Genomic DNA, 19,366 nt, shown 5'->3' on the forward strand with positions numbered 1-19,366 from the left:
CGGTGCTCCAAGGCCTGGCGCCATTACCTTTTTCGGTAATGGCTCCGATGCTGCTTTCGCCGGGAGGGTAGGAGCGCGATAGGGGCCGGGCCAGCTGTGCACACCCCCTAAGGCGGCACTCCCCCCGCCCCCCCCTTGGTACGCTACTGCCCTGGGGAAACAGCCTGCAACAAGATCGCGCAATGCCAGCGATCTTTGCTTGCTTCGGCTGTTTCCTCCGCCGCGGTCCCGCCCCTCCTCTGACGTCAGAGGAGGGGGCAGGACCGTGGCGGAGGAAACAGCCGAAGCAGGCAAAGATCTCTGGCATCGCGATCTTGCTGCAGGCTGTTTCCAGACGCGACATCCGGTGCAGAGGGGGGGGGGGGAAATGGATCGGACCGGGAGCACCCCCTCAGGGCTTGGCAGCCGGGGCGGACCGCCCCCCGCCCCCCCTTGGTACGCCACTGAGCATGTGGCAATGCCCACACCCTACCCAATTACTCTAGTTGCGCCCAGTCTCTACTTCCAAACACGCCCCCAGTGCTAATAAATACATTTTATATTTTAACGCATGGGTAGCATGCACACATGCAAAACTTACTGAGGATGCTTGAGCGCGCCCTGTGGTAGGCCATTTAAAGAAGCAAGTAAGCACGTTAGTGCTACCACAGCTTAGTATAAGCAGGGTTTCTAGATGTGCGGATTTACCTGCATGGGGCGGGGCCAGGGGCAGAATGAGGCAGGGCCACACGTCCTCTTTTTTTGAGGACAAAATCTGGCAACCCTAAGTAAAAGGGCCCCTTGGTAAACATAAAAAATATGTCTGCTCTTGAAAACATCTGAGAGAGATCCTACTACCTTATTAGGCAATTTGTTCTAGTGTATAACTTCTCTTTTTCACATGGATTCAACGGTCCAGATATGGTCTCATTGTTGAAAGAGAGAAAATAGGAAATGAGAAAATAAGGCAATGCAGTTCTTTTTGAATTCAAGAATGTTTTCTTCCAGTAGATTTGCATTACTCTTTATTCAACTTATTCAAGTGTACATAATGGCTCCTACAATCTAGTTTTTGGGAAAGAATGCATTCCTCAAAAGTAGTGATCAATGCTAAGGACGTGGCTACCATTTTAATAACCAAACTAGTTCATTTGTAAAGTTTGACTGTTTTTGAGGGAATGGTTTGCAAATATTGCATACAAAATAGTTCTGAATATTTGAAAGGGATTGGGACTTATTACCGCCTTTTTGTAATTTAACAACCACACTCCAAAGTAGTTTACATACTGGTACCTAAAGCATTTACCCTATCTGTCCTGGTGGGCTCACAATCTATCTACTCTACCTGGGTGGTGGAGGATCAATAAGTGACTTGCCCAGGGTCACAGGGAGCAGCACAGGGTTTGAACCCACAACTTTAGAGTGCTGAGGCTGTTGCTCTAACCACTATACCTAGGATTAACAGATGTCTGGGTTTCCCCGGACATGCCCTCTTTTAGAGGGCTTTGTCAGGCGTCCGGGCAGCTTTCTGAATTTGTCTCTTTAGTCCGTTTTTTGCCATTTTGAGGGGTGGCAGCGCAGCCTAAAAAATGAAATCATCCCGGCTGGGATCAGCATTGTGCTGGCAATCTTCCCTTCTGGCCCTCTCCCTTCAATCTGCACCCACAGCCCCTTCTCCGTGGCCCCTTCTCCGTGACATTGAGGCTTTCCCTCTGCGAGTCCTACCTACTTTGTTTCAACTTCCTGTTTCTGCATAGGCGGGACTCGCAGAAGGAAGGCCCCAACGTTGGCAGTCTGTCCTGCCGAGTCACTGAAGAGGGTCGCAGGGAAGGGGTGCAGATGCTGGTGGAAAGGAGATGGTCAGATGCAGGACTCATGGGTGAGGGGGGAGAAAGAGAGAGGGGGGAGAGGGAGGAAAATGAAAGGAAAGATGTCATACCGGGCTGGGCCGGACTGGAGGGAGGGTGTAAAGATGCTGGCTACAGCGTGCAGAAACAAAAGAAGAGGGGATACGCTGAAAATGGAGACAAACAGTGACATAGAGAATAGAAAGGGCAAGCAGGAAGGATAGAGATACAGAGGGGAAATGCTGAAATGGGGGCAGATAAGGACACAGAGGGAGCAATGCTGAAAGGAGGGTAGATGGGTTTAAAGAGGGAGGCAATGCTGAAAGACGCTTCACAAATATGGTAGCCCTAACTACACCACACTATGTCAGACAATTGCAGAGGCAAGTTTAAAATACTGCTATGGTCTGTGTGCTTTTGATGTCGCATTTTTGTATGATATCTTATATTTCTTGAACCCTTGTATTGGTACATTTACTTTTTTCTGACATTTAAATGACTTTCCCTGTGAATTCCAACTCTCATTTTCTAGAGTTTTCAGGACAATTGTAATAAGAAACATGACGACCATGTCTTGTTATCCATTACCCTCTCTTTGAACTTTACCTGCAAAATCTGACATTAGAATTTATGAATTCATAAACATTTTTAGCCCCCTCTCCTTATGTTTTACTGCAGTGAGTATTTTCTTGTCATTGTTAAGGTTTGTGTGGGACTGTCGTCCCGGATGTACTTTTCTCTGCTTCTTTTATTGCCTTTTAAAGTACTTAGATCAAATTATGTGCTGGAGCCCAAACCAAAGAATATCTGGTGAACAGATTTCTGAAACCTTGAAAAAAAGTGAGGATTTGATTTCTCTTTACATTTTTTCAGCTGAGACTCAACATTTACACCTTTTTGACATGGGTTTCCTGGAAGGCTAATAAAGCAGTGTGCATTCCTCGGAGATTAGCATTTGAATTCATTTTCTGCAACTGTCTTGCCCTACCCTGAAACTCCTGGGCCTTTGTCATTGCTAATGCATTCTTCAGTTTTTAGCTGTTTTGCTTTTAAACTAAACTAAACTAAACTAAACCTTGGGTTTATATACCGCACCATCTCCACGAATGCGGAGCTCGGCACGGTTTACAGGAAGAAGGATGAGAGAGGAACTACAGTGGAGAGATTAAAGAGTTAGGTGTAAAGGGGGAAGGTGAGAGGCCTAAGAGTGGGGAAGTGTTACAGTTTTGAGAATAGCCAGGTTTTTAGGTGTTTGCGGAAGAGTTGGAGGGAGCTTGAGGTTCGGAGTGGGGAGGTGAGGTTATTCCAGATCTCAGTGATTATAAAGGGGAGGGATGACCCAAGTTTGCCTGCATGGGAAATACCTTTTATGGAAGGGAAGGATAGTTTAAAAATTTGGGAGGATCTGGAGGAAGTAGGGGTTGGGGAGTTCCAGGATAGAGGGATAACGGCAGGAAGGATGCCATGTAGGATCTTGTAGGCCAGACACGCACATTTGAAGTGGATCCTGGGGATTACTGGGAGCCAATGGAGCTTAGACAGGAGTGGTGAGACGTGATCAAATTTGCTTTTCACGAAAACAAGCTTAGCTGCGGCGTTCTGAATCCGCTGAAGTCTGTGGAGGCTTTTCTTGGTTAGGCTGAGGTAGATAGAATTGCAATAATCCAATCTGGAGAGGATGATGGATTGTACTAGGACTGCGAAGTGTTTTTGGTGAAACTTAGCATGTGAAGGCTGAAGAAGCATTTCTTCACCAGGGATTGGAGATGTTCGTTGAAGGATAGAGAAGAGTCTAAGGTGACACCCAGAACTTTGCTTGAGAACTCAAGCTGTAATGGGGGGCCGGAGGACAATTGGATGGAGGAAGGTAGATGGTCTAATTTTGGGCCGAGCCAAAGGAGTTTTGTTTTGGACTCGTTTAGTTTCATATGCATTGTGAATGCCCAGGATTGGAGGTTCTTTATGCATGAGGATATGTTCGTGGAGAGGTTAGTGAGGTTCGAGTCGGTCTCAAGGAAGACGAGGATGTCATCAGCGTAAGTGTAAAGAGTTTCAAGGGGGGATAGTTGGAGTAGTTTCAGGGAGGACATGTAAATGTTAAAGAGGATTGGGGAGAGGGGTGAGCCTTGTGGGACACCACAAGTCGGGGTCCAGGGGGAGGATGAGGTGCCGCTCATGTTAACCATGTAAGAGCGGGAGCGCAAGAATTTGGAGAACCAATCAAGAACTATGGAGCTAATGCCTATCTCGGAGAGTTGGAAAATTAGAATGTCGTGGTGGACAACGTCAAATGTATGATTTTCTAAGGATAAGGAAATAGCAAAGACAGAAATTGGAATATTGCAGATTGGTAGAACAAATTCTTCTGCGGTTTCTCATGAAGACATAGGCTTAATCTTCTCTTTTCTTGTCGGATCATATTAACTCAAATTGGAGTCAGAAAATGTCAACAGGCTTAGGGTTTCTAGGAAGCCATCCAAGCCCCCAATTCACTGCTTACCATTTTATTTTTAAGGAAATACTCTTATTGGCCTAATTCACTCATATATGATTAAAAGGTAGGTATACCGCCTTGTGGTACAATATACTAATGTTTTTCTGAAATTTTCTATTAGTCACTGTTCCCCAAATTCTATATATGTTGCTATGAGTTGCATGTGCAAGTTTGGGTGCATGCCCAATTTGCATGTGCAATTTAATTGGATAATAATTCACATAGTACTGGGCGGCAGCAAATGGGCAGTGCTAGAGCTGGAGGATCGTATTTGATGCAACAACATCAAATATATTGCGCAGATGAAAGGCCTGGCAATCTACTTCTGTATTCTGCCACAAAAACTTGATGTTCAAGTCGCTTGGACTCGAACACAGGTTGATGGTACCTAACAATCGGAATTAATTGAAACTGACACATGTATATTTAGGCACAGGGTCCGTGTGTGAATTTTACATTTGGCTCTATAAAGGGGGGGTGTGGACATGGGAGAGTCATAGGCAGATAAGGGGTATTCCTGCGCCTAATTTAGGCATCAGGATTTACAACACATTTCATATGGTGTAAATGTTCGCACCTAAAGTTAGTCACGGGTTCTGGCATAAGCACTGTTTTATAAACCATTTTTATTATGGTGCTAAGCACTATTTTTTTTTTTTTTCTATGCTGATTTTTAGGTGCATTTAGAGAATCTAGTCCTATATGTACAGAAACGTGGCAACTGACTGTGATAAGAAAACATATGTGCTGGAGGAGAGAGGTTTGAACACAACACAGTCTTATATGAACCAAACACTTGTTATTCTTTTTAGTTTGCCTCCCACACTTTACAGAAAGTTAGCTTGGCTTACCTCAGCCTAGCAGTGCAGGCATCAGTCCTTTTCCCACAGCACTGCCCTCAGCTGATGTCTAGGGAAAAATCAGGAGTTCTTTTCTCTCACATTCAGGGACCTCCCTGAACTGATACTAGGTTCAGGTATATATTCTCCTCTCTGCCTGAGAACCATCCCTGTGACTCAGCAAGACTGTTGAGCTGGGAGCTGTAGTTTCTGCACCATTGGACCAACGCCCTCTGCTGCCCAGTGATATAATGACATCATTACTGAGGGAGAATCCCTGACTCTTTTACATATCCTCCCCCTTAACTCAAACCTAATGAGTGCCTGCTTCTACTTGGGGATTCTCCTGAAAAGGCTGAGGGGTATTCACTCTATGGGCACCCAGTGTTTCCACACACCTAGGGAATCTCCAAGACTATCCCTGGACTCTCATCACACACATACCAACTTTCACTCTCCATTCCAAACACATTCTTATGTGAGTGGGGCAAAGTAAGCACTGCAGCCATTGTGCCCCATCACACCAATGGCCTTGCATTTTGGACTCTGGATCGTCCATGTTGTTCCTGGAAATTGCTTCCTTAGTCAGCAGGCCTTCCCGGGCTCTCCACTGTCTTTGTTGCAGACTCGGATGTCTGATCTCCATGTATCCCTGCCTGTACCATTGTAGTTCCTGTTGCACCCATCTCTTCTTTTTCCTGTAGTCCAGAATAGTCATCGGGCTACTGGTCAGCACTTTCTGGGTTCCCTCTCCCACTGTAAAGTCTTGGGTCAACGCCTCCTTCAGCTTCTGCTGTACTTGACCTTTGGCCACTTTACCGCTTGTATCTGTAGATTTGGGTTTTGGTTTAGGACTATGTGTACCTCCTATAACCAAATTAGAGAGTCCTTTCCTAATTTAGTTTTAGCCTTCTCTTGGCTCTTTTCCTTAGAATTCACAGGTTTCGCTTTCCTCAAAGCGGGTGTAGCATGTATTATTCTTTCTTCAGATTTGGGTTCCAGTCCCCTCCTAGGATTCACTCCAGTTTCTTCCAAGGTATTCATCCTTTTTTTTTGGGGGGGGGGGACTTCATTACCCTCCATCCAGGGAGTTTTGTCAGGTCCTACAGATGGAGACTCCTTCCCATCTGCAGTTATTTTACTAGCATTTGGGCTCCTAAGTATAGGGTAGAATTGGACTGTAAACTCCAGTGGATAGCCACCTCTGGAGAACTCCACTGTGGTATTCTTTACCCTTACCCCATTGCCAGTTATGCATGCCTGTCTTAACTCCTTCCAGAATTCTGTAGAGATTGTTGGGCCCCTCTCTTCAGAGTTACCCTGGGTACTCTCTTCCCAGGTAGTCTTTTTTGGCCCCTTAAGGGCATCTGGAAGCCACTTCCCTGGACCTTGAGCTGATTCTTCTTCCATTTGATGGGCTTGTCTCTTTCTTAACTGCTCCTGGACAGCTTGCAGCTCTGCATCTAATTTTTCTACTTGCTTCTGGCACTCCTGCCCTATGGCAGTCTCGGTAGCAAGCTGAGCCTGGGTCCCCTCTAACTTCTGGGAATAGACATCATTCTCTTTTCTTAGCTGAGTGCACTCTTCCAGATTCTCCCAGCCATTTTTGCTCCCTCCTCCTCCCGGAGGTACATCTCTTGTAACTTTCTTTAGAACTGCCATTCAGTTCTTCCAGACCCCTTGCTTGGGCTTTTGTTGCCTCAGTTCTGTACTGCTTCTTTTAGCTGCTCCAACAGTCTGGCATACTGCCAGCCTGGCATTGTCACTGCCAACGCCTGCTGCAACTGCTCCACTTTGGCCTGATAGTCATCTCTCTGCACTGTTACAAGGTATACTTGTTTCTTTAACTTGTGGAACAATATCTCATTCCTTGCTCTGAGGTTACCGATTTCCTTATTCAGTTTCTTCACTATTTTATGCTTAGATGCATCTCAATCAGCTGAGTCTGAACAGCTTTGAGGGCTTCTTGAGCCTCTTAAGTATTTGCCTAGACAACAGGACTTCCATCAGTTGCCTCTGAAGGATTTTCTTTTCCTCCCTTAATTTGGCTACATATTCAACAGCAAATAGCTGGTCTTCTAACAGGTCTTTAATTAGGTGTTTAGCTTGTTTTAGCTCAGCAGCTAGATCTGGAGGTGGGCTTTGGACCTCTTCCAGGTAGTCCTTCTGGAGCTCAATCCCCTTTTCTGGCTGAAACACACCATGGCATATACCCCATTCCACCTTTCAATGGGCTCCAAATCACAGGGTTTGACTGGGCTCCTTCACCTGTTGCTCTTTACTGGTCTCCTTTCCCTTTTTGGAACTTTTGGGTTTCTGTTTCACCCTTGATTGAATTGCCCAACACTGTTCTCAGCAAGAGATATGCTCTCAGCCTCCTACCACTGGCCCTGTCAATCCTGTAGGCACCTGTCACGCATGCAGGAAGACGCCTAGGGATGCTTAAGCTTGCCCAAGGCTGGGCATGGGCGTGGTTTTGCCAAGAAGTGCCTTAGGCGTCTCCCTAGGGCCACGATAGGCACCTGAAATGTTGGCCAACAAAATGCTGGCCTACATTTCAAATAGATGCAGCTGCTAAGCTGATGGCGGCAAACAACTCTCAGAATTTATTGAATCCTCCAATGCATTACACCCTAACCAAACTGGTTTTCGCAAGCATTATAGCACTGAACATTCCATGATCGGCCTCATTACGAATATACACTATTTCCTTGATCATCACAAATCTGTAGCCCTCTTTTCTTTAGATCTATCGGCGGCATTCGACACAATCGATCACCAACTCCTACTTGATCGACTACAATCTTTAGGCGTAGACGGCCAAGTTCTTGACTGGTTAACATCTTATCTTTCTGGCCGTACTTCTAGGGTCAAATTTAATGATGTTTATTCAGCTGATTTTAATTCCTCATATGGAGTACCACAAGGCTCAATTCTATCTCCCTTATTATTTAACATTTTCTTATCCCCTCTCATTACTATTTCTCAGTCATTGGGCTTCACAGCCTTCTCTTATGCCGATGACATCCAACTAATCCACCCTCTTAATCCGGAAAATTCAGATGAAATAAAAATTATCAACGACAAACTTGAACTAATAAAAAATTGGTTAAATAATAATAAACTGGCTCTAAATACTCAAAAAACAAAAACAATGCTTTTTACTTGGAAAGGAGACATAATTCAAAAAATACCATTCATAATAGATAATATTCCACTTGAATCAGTATCTCAATTGAAAATTCTAGGAATATTAATCGATACATATCTTTCATTTCACAGTCATATAAGTGAAATAGTTAAATCTTGCTTCTATAGATTGCGGCTTCTTCGATCTATTTCCTCCTTTCTAGATTCTAAATCAATCAATATACTAGTACACTCATTGATTATCTCAAAACTAGATTATTGTAACTCCCTTTTGATCAATATAACCCAAAAAGAAAAGAGACGGCTCCAAATAATCCAAAATACCGCAATCAAACTAATTCATAAAGCAAAAAAATATGATCATGTAACCCCTCTTTTTATTAAATCACACTGGCTCCCTATCTCCCATCGAATCACTTTTAAAGTAATATTTTTGGTTTGTAAAACATTAATCTTTAATGAGCCTCTATTCATATCAAAAATGATTATCCCTCACAGTTCTTCTCGTTCCCTACGATCGTCTTCAATGAATCTACTTTCAATCCCGTCTTTGAGGGTTATCGGCACAAGACGAAATGATATGTTTTCAGTTGTAGCACCTTCCTTGTGGAATGCCCTCCCAAATTTTATTAAACTTGAAAAAGATATCACTACTTTTAAAAAAATTTTAAAAACATATTTATTTCAAGATGCATTTGATTTATAACAAATATATTCTAATTTCCAGTATTTTCATAAAAATCAACAAAAACCTTTTATATTTCTATCCCATTCTTACCTAATGTATTTTCCATTTTATGTAATTTCACTAAATATTACAATTGTAACTTTTCCCCTCTTACCCACTTACTCATGTATGTCCAATCCCTTTGTCTAATGTCTTGTCCAACAATATTAAATGTATTACCAAAATCTGTTGGTTTTTAATATGTACATCGCTTAGATATTGTAATAGGCGATCCATCAAATGTAAATAAACTTGAAACTTGAAACTTGAATAAATCTCCCTGCCACGATCAGCTGAGTGGCCATGGCAGGGAACCGACACTCCCCCCCTAACAAGTCGGTCAGCAGGAGCCACTCTTTTCCACCGCCCCCCCCCCGAACCCCACGACATTGTCCGCAGCAGGAGAGATACTAACTCCCTCCCGCCACCACCCCGAACTGCCCAACACTGTCCTCAGCAAGAGATATGCCCTCAGCCTCCTACACTGGCCCTGTCAATCCCCCAAACCCCCGACACTCCCCAACACTCATCCGACATTCCCCAACACACCCCAACACTCCCAACACCCCCTCACACTCCAACATCCCCCTAACACCTCCCGAACCCCCCCCCCCCATACCTTTAGGAGATGGCCGGCAAGGGGCCTGCCTCTTCCAAAATAATGGGTTTTCTCCTTTCTGGTGCATTCTGAGATGCACCGGGGAGGGGCCTAAGGCTCTGAATAGCCTAGATGCCAAAGGCTCCTCCCATGGAAGGGACCTTAGGTATCTGGCAAATCAGAGTCTTAGGTCACTCCTACTGCATCCCAGAATGCAATAGGAACGAGGCCTAAGACTCTGGTTGGCCCAGATACCTAATGCCTATCCTATGGGGCCTTAGGCCCCCTCCCTGGTGCATCCCAGAATGAACTGGGAAGAGGAAGTCCCACCATTTTGGAAGAGGCAGGCCTGGCGGCAGGAGGGGAGTGGGTGTCCCTCTTTCCAGCCTTCTTCTAATGGTACATCGGGGTTCAGGAGGTGTCAGGGGGGTGTTGTGGTATGAGGGAGTGTCAGGGGATGTTGGGGAGTATCGGAGAGTGTGGGTGAATGTCAGATAGATGTTGAGGAGTGTTAGGGAGTGCCGGGTGTGTGTCGAGAGTGTCAGGGAGGTGTCAGGAGTGTCAGGGGTTTGGAAAATTGATGAGGCTGGCTGGCAGCTTCTTTAGCTTCCAGCTGGCTTAGGGTTCTCTCTGACAAAGGGGGTAGTTGCCCTAATTGTACTCCCCTAACACTATTCCTGCCATGTTTGACTGAAGTATACTGTTAGCTTGATTTTTCTAAAAAACATTCTGTAGTAATTTGACTTCAGTTTTCTCGATAGTGGAGGGGATATTTGTGAGGGGAGACAGGGGTTTTGTTGATCCTTGCTCTGTATTATTTGTGAAAGTACTGAAAACTCACCTTTTTTCCTCAATGCATTGACCCCTTTCCCATGCAATCCCCTGCATGATATGTTCCATGCAATTTCATTGTAATATCTATGTCTCTGTAGCAATTCAAATATTGTGTAAGCTGCAATGATTCCTAGCTGACATTTGTGGGATACAAGAGTTGATATGGTATGGTATGGTATTTATAAAATGCCAGTTTTACAGAATATTGTTTCTTTTTATACTTTAGTAAAATAAGTTCAGTATAAAACTATTCGAGGCTTGTGCAGATGGGATTAGATGGTTTGCAGGGATGGGGTGGGAACAGGGACCAATCTGGTGGGGACGGGGAAGGTACGGGGACTGAGCTTGCGGGGTTGGGGCAGGGATGGGGACTAAGATGGTGGGGATGGGGCAGGGACAAGGCTGAGCTCATGGGGACGGGGACAATTTTTTCCCCCCGAGTCATCCTCTACTCCAAAACACATGTGGGAAGTATATGCAGATGCCAAAACTACCACAGGTCGCCTGAGCGCATAGTGGATTTTAACCGAAGTACGCATTATTTACTGCACCTTCATAAAAGGACCCCAAAGTGCTATTTTATACACAGAGACAGCTTTTAAAATTGTTCTCCACACATACTCATAATAACCAGGATTTAGGTCAAGTTTACTGTGAGAGGAAATCATTGTTTAAAAAATCCAGGCCTATGTCACAGGTGCTACCTTATAGAATAGTGGTTCTCTCAATTTAACTACCTTAACCATAAGAACATATGAAGTTGCATCTGCAGGGTCAGACCAGAGGTCCATCCCGCCCAGCGGTCCGTTCCCGCGGCGGCCCATCAGGCCTATCACCTGTGCAGTGGTCCCTGACTATTCCTATAACCTACCTCTACTCCTATCTGTACCCCTCAATTCCCTTATCCTCTAGGAACTTATCCAAACCTTCTTTGAAGCCTTGTAACGTGCTTTGGCCTATCACCGCCTCCGGAAGTGCATTCCATGTGTCCACCACCCTCTGGGTATAAAAGAACTTCCTAGTGTTTGTTCTAAACCTGCCCCCTTTTAATTTCTCCGAGTGCCCCCTTGTACTTGTAGTTCCCCACAGTGTGAAGAATCTGTCCCTGTCTACCTTTTCTATGTCCCTCAGGATTTTGAAGGTTTTTATCATGTCTCCCCTAAGTCTCCGCTTTTCCAGGGAGAATAGCCCCAGCTTTTTCAACCTGTCGGCATATGAGAAGTTTTCCATACCCTTTATCAGTTTAGCCGCTCTTCTCTGGACTCCCTCAAGTACTACCATGTCCTTCTTGAGGTACGGCGACCAGTACTGGACACAGTACTCCAGATGTGGGCGCACCATTGCACAATACAGTGGCATGATGACTTCCTTCGTCCTGGCCGTGATACCCTTCTTAATGATACCCAACATTTTGTTTGCTTTCCTTGAGGCCGTCGCGCACTGTGCCGACGCCTTCAATGTTGTGTCTACCATCACCCCCAGGTCTCTTTCAAGGTTACTTATCCCTAGCAGTGATCCCCCCATTTTGTAGTTGAACATCGGGTTTTTTTTCCCTACATGCATGACCTTGCATTTCTCTATGTTAAAGCTCATTTGCCACTTTTTTGCCAATCAGGTCCTTTTAGGTCCTTTTGCAGGTCTTCGCAGTCTTCCGCGGTTTTAACCCTGCTGCAGAGTTTGGTGTCATCCGCGAATTTGATAACCTCACATTTAGTTCGCGCCTCCAGGTTGTTAATAAATATATTGAACAGGAGCGGTCCCAGCACCGACCCCTGCAGAACTCCGCTTGTGACCCATAGCCAGTCTGAGTAATGGCCCTTTACTCCAACCCTCTGTTTCCTGCCTGCCAGCCAGTTTTTGACCCATCGGTGGACATCCCCTTGCACCCCATGGTTCCACAGCTTCTTAAGCAGCCGTTCATGTGGTACCTTGTCGAAGGCTTTTTGGAAGTCAAGGTAAATGATGTCTATGGATTCCCCTTTATCTATCTGGCTGTTTATCCCCTCAAAGAAGCACAGTAAGTTTGTGAGGCACAACCTTCCCTTGCAGAAGCCGCTCGCCTTCAGCAGTCCATTGTTTTCTATATGGTCACATATTCTGTCCTTGACCATGCTTCCATTATCTTTCCCAGAACCGAGGTCAAGCTCACCGGCCTATAGTTTCCCGGGTCACCCCTTGGACCCTTCTTAAAGATGGGCATGACATTTGCTATTTTTCAGTCCTCCAGGATCTCCCCAGGTTTTAAGGATAGGTTGCATATTTGGCGAAGTGGTTCCGCTATTTCGTTCCTTAGCTCTTTGAGTACGCTTGGGTGGATGCCATCCAGACCCGGTGATTTGTTGCTCTTTAGTCTGTCCAGAGTGGGACAAGGCTGCTAGCTAACTTTTAAAAGGGAAATTGAACAACTTTTAAACCAGAACTTGGAGGATATTCAACAGTCACTCAGGTGTACATGATTCAGAGTAAGAAATGTTCCAGAGACACTGGCAAAATGCAGAACTTAGAATGTCCCTACAGAGCAGGGTTCTCAACCCAATCCAAAAAATGGTGATTTTGAGCCAGTTAGGGTCTTAGGCCCCTCCCACTGCAACCCAAGATGCATTGGGAGGGGAAAGACCCATCATTCTCAGCATGCGGCCCTATAGGAAGGAGGGGAGTGGGCTTCCCTCCAACCGATTTTGTATTGGAAGGTATGGGAGGGTTGGGTGATATGGGGGGAAGTGTTGCCTCATGTCGGGTGGTATTGAATGATGTGGGGGGTGTTTCTTAATGTCGGGGGTATCAGGTGATGTGTGTGTGTGGGGTGTTGCCTCATGTTGGGTGGTGTCGGGTGATGTGGGGGGTGTTGCCTGGTTTTGGGAGTATCCGGAAATGTGGGGGGGGGCAGGAATGTTGGGAGATGTGGGGGATGTTGGAGGGAGGGTGTATGGCTTCAGCTAATCCTGGCAGGGGGAATCCCCATCAGCTGAACCAGCAGGAATCCCCAAAACTGGCCCAGCTGATGGGGATTCCCCTGCCGTAATCAGACAAGGTAGTTGGGTACATCTACAAAATTGCTTTTGTGCATTTTTCATGTGGATGTTTTTAATTTTGGAAAAGATAGACGTCTGGTAGCTTTGAAAATGGACATTTTTTCTACTGCGTTTTTGGATGTCATGTCCAAAACGTCCAACTTCACACTTAGATGTCCTATTGAAAATGCCCCTCCAAATGTCTCAAGGACTGAACTGAGAACCTCTGCTACAGACAGATGATGATACAAACTGAAAAATCCCAGGAATAGTTAAATGAAGAATAGACAGAGATAAATGATTCCAAAAGTACCCCTTCCACTGCTACAAAGACTGTAAACACAAAGGGGAAAAAAACACTTTAAATTGTCTGTATGTGCACGCCAGAAGTCTAAATATTATGATGAAAAAGTTAGTGTATGGCAGAAAATGAAAAGTTAGACATAAAAGGCTTCTCAAAGTCCTAGAGATGGGGGAACAACCAACAGAACACCATGATACCAGAGTACAAATTATATCAAAATGATAGAGTGGATCAAATTGGTGGAGGGGCGATGCTATATGTTACAGATTGCCTAGCATCAAACAGGTTAAAAAGTACTGCAGGAAACAAAATGCAATGTGGAAACATTATGAATAGAAATTCCATGTGTGATAGAGAGGAATAAAGTGGGCTTGGATAGGACATTGACAGTGGTAGCTGAAATTAGGAAAGATAACACATTTTCTTTATTTATTGGGATTTATTAATCACCTTTATGAAGAGATTTTGTCTAAGGCAGTGTATAGCAGATACATCTTGACATAAAGTTATTAAAAGGACAACAGTCAGGAAACAGTCAAATATAAACATAAATTGCCCTAGGTACATTAGATAGATTGTGAGCCTGCCAAGACACACAGGGAAAAAATGCTTGAGTACCTGAATAAATTCATGTAAACAGTTCTGAACTCCCCTGGGAGAATGGTATAGAAAATTAAATAAATAAATAGAATTGATGAGATATACTTGGAGACGGCAAATTGAATCCTAGATATAGGAATAACATGATATTGAGGGGCATTTTCAATATGGCACCTGGATGTTTGGGGAAAAATGTCCAAAAATCCTGTGGAGAAAACAGTCATTTTCCATCCAGAAAAACGTCCAACATGTTGTTTTGAAAATGGCCATTTGTTAGATGTTTTGTGTCTATCTTTTAAGACTATTAAAAAAAAAAAAAAACATCAAAGGAAAAATGCACATAAACAAACCATTAGAACGTATGGGGGGGTGGGAGGGGGGGCAACATTTTTAGTAGACTGGACACACAGACATTCGAATAGAGCAAAAGGACATCCCAGAAGCCACTGCAGTGGACTTCACATAAAAGATCCCAGGTACACATCTCACTGTCACTCCCTTATAGTGTATGGGAGGCCTCCAAAACCTACCAAAAACTATTGTACCCAACTGTATACCACAATAGCCATTATGCCTGCAGGGTGGTAGATAAGACCACATCCTTGAGTCCTTGTCACATTCTCACTACAGGATTATCCCCAGGGGAGCCAGAAGACAGGTTTGGAACTACAAAGTCAGAGAAGAAACCTAGACCACTTCAGAAGAGAAGGGAGGTTGTAATGCTTAATAGGTTCAGATGGCATGTAGTGAGTAGGGGAAGAAATAAAAGGAGGACCTTGGAACAGACAACAGAAAAAGAAAATAAACCCTCTTACCTGATAAAGCAGCAACTGCTAGGAATCCCATGCAGCAGACAGACGGGAAAAGGGTTGCTGTGATCCTTGGGGGGAGGGGAAGGAGTGGCAGCTGTGCAACCTCAGGAAGCAGATAGCTTGAGCCTGGGCGAGATCAGAGTGCCCAAGAATCCTGGGAGTTAGAGTGCACACAGCCTGTCCTCCAATCCAGAAACAGGCTAAGCCAGTCAGGGTCAGGATAGGGTGGCACTCTGAAAGCCTGGGATCCATGCCTATCTTATGAATATTCTTTATAGAAGGAAGGAGAGCAGGAAGGAATGGACAGCTAATGTCCAGGAGCAGGCAGTCAATGACTGGAGGAGGGTCACGAGTGGTGTTCCGCAGGGGTCGGTACTCGGACCGCTGCTGTTCAATGTATTTATAAATGATCTACAAACAGGGACGAAGTGCGAAGTAATAAAATTCGCAGATACACCAAACTATTTAGTGGAGTTGGGACAAAAAAGGACTGTGAAGACTTACAAAGGGACCTGAACAACCTAGAAGAGTGTACGACGAGATGGCAGATGAAGTTTAATGTAGAGAAATGTAAAGTCTTGCATGTAGGAAACAGAAACCCGAAGTACAGCTATACGATGGGAAGGCTGGTAATGGGTGAAAGTACCCTAGAAAAGGACTTAGGGGTAATAGTGGATAAGACAATGAAGCCGTCGGCACAGTGCGCAGTGGCCTCAAAGAAGGCGAATAGAATGCTAAGTATTATCAAGAAAGGTATTACAGCCAGAACGAAAGAGGTTATCCTGCCGTTGTTTCGGGCGATGGTGCGCCCGCATCTAGAGTACTGCGTCCAATATTGGTCGCAGTACCTTAAGAAGGATATGGCGTAACTCGAGAGGGTTCAGAAAAGAGCAAAGCGATTGATAAAAGGTATGGAAAACCTTTCATATGCTGAAAGATTAGAGAAACTGGGGCTCTTTTCCCTGGAAAAGCGAAGACTTAGAGGAGACATGATAGAGACATACAAGATCATGAAGGGCATAGAGAAAGTGGAGAGGGACAGATTCTTCAAACTTTCAAAAACAACAAGAACAAGAGGGCATTCGGAAAAATTAAGAGGGGACAGATTCAGAACCAATGCTAGGAGGTTCTTCTTCACCCAAAGGGTGGTGGACACCTGGAATGCGCTTCCAGAGGGTGTGATAGGACAGAGTACTGTATTGGGGTTCAAGAAGGGATTGAATGATTTCCTGAAGGAAAAGGGGAGAGAAGGGTATAGGGTATAGATAGAGGATTACTATACAGGTCCTGGACCTGATAGGCCACCGCGTGAGCGGACTGCTGGGCACGATGGACCTCTGGTCTGACCCAGCAGAAGCACTGCTTATGTTCTTATGTTCTTATGTTCTTAAATAAAGCTGTGGTTAGAACTGTTTCACTGGGTATGAGCCTAGGCATTAGCATGGGGGGAATCATGGGTGGCTTGGCATCCCCAAAAATCCAGAAGAGGAGGAGACCAGCAATATCTTTCCAGAAACTGGATAGAAGGGAGCAGAAAAAGGGAAAACATCAAGTGGATGGGGAAGAGAGAGGGGGGAAGATGGATGAAAAAGGGAGTGAGAGAGAGGAGTAGATGCCGGAGAGAAAAGGGGAGAGAAAGAAGGGCAGGTGGATGGAAATGGGCAGAGAAGAAGAGATGGAAGTAGGGAGAGAGAGGGAGCAGATAAGGGCAGATGCTAGACAAAAAAGGGGACAAAGAGGGCACATGCTGGAAGGCACTTGTGTTTTAGCTCTAGATGTAAGATCACAATTTCCAGCATACCTTGCAATAAAAATTAACACAGAGTTGGATATTAACAGAAGTGGGATAGTAGCTGACAGGAATGCCTTTACTTTCTCTTAACCATCACCACCACCTCCCCACAAAAAAACACAAAAACCACAAAACACAAAACCAACCAAAAGGTATAACTAGACACAGGCCGGCTGGTATTCATACCACAGGAGATTTCCAGTGATCTCCCGTGGTGAGCAAAATGGTATCCAGCCACCAGCATTGAGTTTCCAGTATATTTTTTGGCCGGCTGGGACATATCCAGCATGCCAATATTCAGTGGCCAACTGGCTAAGTCTCAATGGCCAACGATATACCACCTTTTTAGGTGGCAAGATACTGAACTTAGCAGACTTAGCCAGAAAGCCACTGAATATTGGCAGTGACCAGCTATGTCACGTGACATAGCCGGTCACCGGCCAATCTGGAGATCGGGATATTCAGTATGAGATAGCGGGCTGAATATCAGCATATAGCCAGATATGTGCTATTGAGATGGCCATCTAAATAGCACTGAATATCAGGCCCAGTGTTAAAATAAACTGGGTCCTGTGCAGATAAAAATTTTACCTCGATCCTTAGAATTACTAGCTGTGATCTGCTGCCTTGAGCCTTCATGTACAATTATCCAGAGATTGTTTCCTCCTTTTTCCCACCCACCTTACTTTAGGTAAGTCATTGCAGCAAAAGACTTCAGCTGGGAGCCATGAACCAGACTGTCTTCTGGAACCCCGCAGCAATGAACTCTAAACCGGCCATTAGGTGTCACCATTGCACAGCACCTATGACTTTTCCCTCTGGGGCTGAGACTACCACCTTCACAGTCCTCAGTCCTAACCCATCCAGAAACGAAAAGACCCCAGGAATCAGACCTAGCTTTTCTACTAAATTACTCACTGGCTTTTTATGTAGCTAAGGGGGGAATTCATCAAACAGCTTTATGGCCTTAATGCTTTCTATATCTATAAGCTTTTAGCATTCAGCGCATGCTAATTCATTTAATAGGCATTAAGGTACATTAAAGCCATAAAGCCGCTTGATGAATTCTCCCTTAAATATTTTTTTTATTTTTTATTTATTCAATTTTCTATACCGTTCTCCCAGGAGAGCTCAGAACGGTTTGCATGTGAGTTTAGGAATTACTTATTGCATGAATCTTTCCCATTCAGCCAGTGCATGCTGTTGCAGTTTTTCTCAATTACATTTTGAGATACTGTAACGGCATACAGTGTATAAATTATGCATTTTTAAATGCCAATTAGATTATTATTTCTCTAATAACATTCTATAGTTCTTTACATACCTAGACATTTTACAAGCAAATACTTTGGGTGATGGTGGTGTGGGGGACAAATAGAAAGTACTCTCATTATTCCTTAGCAAGCCTCACACATTTTTCCATAGGCAGAAACAAACCTTTTCTCCCTTGGATAGGTAGTCTCAGTAATTAAATCAATCTGGCACTAATTAATTAATTTTTCACTGCTTGTAAAAAAAATATATAATATTGAAAAGCAACCATATGAATTTGAAACACAAGGGCCAGATTCTGTAATTGACACTTAAAAAGGTAGGTGCCTATAAATATGGCGCCTATCACACATCAGTCAATCTTAGGCACCAATTACAGAATTGCACTTAGCGGTGCCTAACTTAAAACTTAGGTACCTGTAATGTAGGCCAGGATTTTAAAGGCCTACATTATAACAGCGATTTGCCACCATATGGGAACCTTTTTGGACAGTGCTTATGCTGGTGGCTCGCAGTCGTTTATTAAATACTTGATCTTTATTTTCATTTTCTTTAGAGTCTACCACCTGGTATAGTTTTTACACAACTGGCAATTCTGGTAGGGAGAGGGGAGGGTGACGGGAATGGGGGGTGATAGGGATCAAGGGAAAAGGGATACATTTGGTTCAGTGACTGGTTACTGTATAATTGTACATTTTTGGTCTTGTTTTTGAAACTTTTGGCCTGTGATTGACCATTGTTTTTGCTTCATCACTGTTGGTTTGAAACTGAATAAAGATGATTTAATTTTTTTTTTTAAAGGCCTACATTATAGGCGCCTAAATCCTAGCAGCGCCTAAGCCACGCTCCACTCCTAAATACACCTACTCTAATGTTAGGTGCCGATTTTGTTGAATTGCACCTGAGAAGATAGGAGTTTATTGCTGTACCCACCTGCCCGTCCAACTATCGCCCTGTCTCCTTTCTTCCATTTCTATGCTAGCTAATCAAGCATGCTGTTCTCCGTCACTGCCTGGACTTCCTTTCAACTCGACAGATTCTTGATCCTCTATAATCTGGCTTTCACCCCCAACCCTCCACAGAGACAGCCCTCACCAAAGTCTGCAG

The 19,366-nt window shown here is 44.4% G+C and overlaps 1 protein-coding gene across 1 annotated transcript in view; it reads right to left on the reverse strand.

Annotated features, from left to right (window-relative positions):
• SFRP1 (secreted frizzled related protein 1) overlaps window positions 1–19,366 on the reverse strand; it is a 107,011-nt gene that overhangs the window by 59,298 nt on the left and 28,347 nt on the right. The window lies entirely within an intron of this gene.

This window comes from Geotrypetes seraphini, chromosome 6 (assembly GCF_902459505.1).
Source record: "Geotrypetes seraphini chromosome 6, aGeoSer1.1, whole genome shotgun sequence".
Lineage (NCBI taxonomy): Eukaryota > Metazoa > Chordata > Amphibia > Gymnophiona > Dermophiidae > Geotrypetes > Geotrypetes seraphini.